The 2,121-nt window shown below is 46.0% G+C and overlaps 1 pseudogene; it reads left to right on the top strand.

Moving 5' to 3' along the window:
• The first annotated feature begins 277 nt into the window (after nt 1-277).
• LOC127675508 (igE-binding protein-like) lies at nt 278-1,734 on the top strand (annotated as a pseudogene).
• The last annotated feature ends 387 nt before the right edge of the window (nt 1,735-2,121 follow it).

Below are 2,121 nucleotides of genomic sequence, written 5' to 3'. Positions count from 1 at the left end.
TCCAAAAGAATTTGTACTCTCAGATCACATGTTTATTCCTTTAAGTTTCTCCCTGCTTCAGCACAAATACTATAGCAGCTATTTTTGAGATGTTAATAATCAAGCTTTTAATAATAGTAAATATATATATATATGTATGTATATATATATTTACTATTATTAATTTACTATTAACTATATATATGTATGTATGTATATATATATGTGTATATATATATATATATATATATATATATATATATCATAGTTTGGGTGGAGTCGGAACCCTCACTTTGCCATGACCATTGCTAAGACACCCTCAGCGCCCCCTCCTTATGAGGCACGCCGCGGAACCTTCTCTTTCCTACCAGAGAGGGTGAGGAGAAAGCTCCGGATGTCCTTTCCGGTCTTCGAAAGCCTGGGGAACACTGATCGGGCGTATGACCCGGTGGAATATGGTATGATTAAAGAACTGGCTGAGGCCGTTATAAAATATGGGGTCTCAGCCAATTTCACATTGGCCCAGTTAGACCGGCTGGTAGGGGACGCCATGACACCCACCGATTGGCAGACGGTGGCCAAGGCCACGCTTCTCAGCATGGGGCAGTACCTAGAATGGAAGGCCTTATGGCACGAGGCAGCCCAAGATCAGGCTAGGGCCAATGCTGCCTCCCTAACACCCGAACAGCAGCAATGGACTTTTGACATGCTAACAGGACAAGGGCACTATGCCGCCAATCAAGCCAACTACCCATGTGGGGAATACCAACAGATATCAAGTACAGCAATCAGGGCATGGAAAGCTCTTTCAAAAAGAGGGGAGGGAAATAATCAGCTTACCAAGATCATACAGTGGACCCAGGAACCTTTCTGTGATTTTGTGGCTAGAATGACTGAAGCGGTGGGCCAAATCTTTGGGGACTCTGAGGCCACCATGCCCTTATAGAGCAACTCATCTTTGAGCAGGCCACGCAGGAATGCCTCACAGCAATAGCTCCCCGAAAGAACAAAGGCTTGCAAGATTGGCTCAGAGTGTGCCGGGAGCTAGGTAGCCCACTAACTAATGCAGGACTGGCTGCCGCCATCTTACAGTCTCAGAAACTCCCTCCTCGGGGCCCTGACAGGCACGTCTGCTTTAATTGTGGAAAGCCTGGGCACATGAAGAGGGATTGCAAGAGTCAGAAAAATTCCCCGACGCTTTGTACCAGAAAAGAAGCCGAGACATTGTTACTCAATGTCAGAACTGCTGTCAGTTCCTTCCCGCCCCCCATGCGGGCGTGAATCCTAGGGGGATTTCTCCCCTACAGGTCTAGCAGATGGATGTCACCCACCTGCCCTCATTTGGAAGACTCTAATATGTTCATGTGTCTATAGACACATGTTCTGGCATTCTCCATGCCACACCTCTGATGGGCGAAAAAAAACGCCCTGGTCATTCAACATTGCCTCGAGGCATGGAGCGCCTGGGGGAAACCTAAATGTTTGAAAACTGATAATGGACCTGCTTACACCTCTTAAACATTTAAACAATTCTGCTTACAAATGCAGGTTATCCATATCACAGGTCTGCCTTATAACCCTCAGGGACAAGGCATTGAGCTAGCCCACCGTATGCTCAAATCCTATTTAATAAAACAAAAAGGGGGAATAGCAGAGGACTTACCCCCTATACCAAGGGTTGCTATAGCGGTAGCACTCTTTACTATGAATTTTTTTGAATTTGGACGACTACTGTCGAGAACCACAAAGACCTAAAAGAACTTGTAAAGTGGAAGGATGTGCTTACCAATGAATGGAAAGGGCCGGATCCTATTCTAATAAGATCCAGGGGAGCTGTTTGTGTTTTTCCACAGAATGAAGAGAATCCTTTTTGGGTCCCCGAAAGGCTTACTCGAATCATATTGGACCAAGAAAATAAATACAACCCGGCCACTCGATAAAGATGAACAAGCCCCTTCTGCTGATGATCCTGATGATCGGAGTCGGGTTTGCTCAAGGAGAACCTCGCTGGGGGATCATGTCAACCTTTCCCCTACCCATGCCGGTGATGTATAATGCACAGGTCTTTCCCCGCTTCTTTGCAACTAAGGAGAATCTGGGTCTTGCTTACCTACCCAAGGATGTGCAGATAGAACAACTACA

This window comes from Apodemus sylvaticus, chromosome X (genome assembly GCF_947179515.1).
Source record: "Apodemus sylvaticus chromosome X, mApoSyl1.1, whole genome shotgun sequence".
Lineage (NCBI taxonomy): Eukaryota > Metazoa > Chordata > Mammalia > Rodentia > Muridae > Apodemus > Apodemus sylvaticus.
This window is presented reverse-complemented; position numbering and strand designations above follow the sequence as displayed.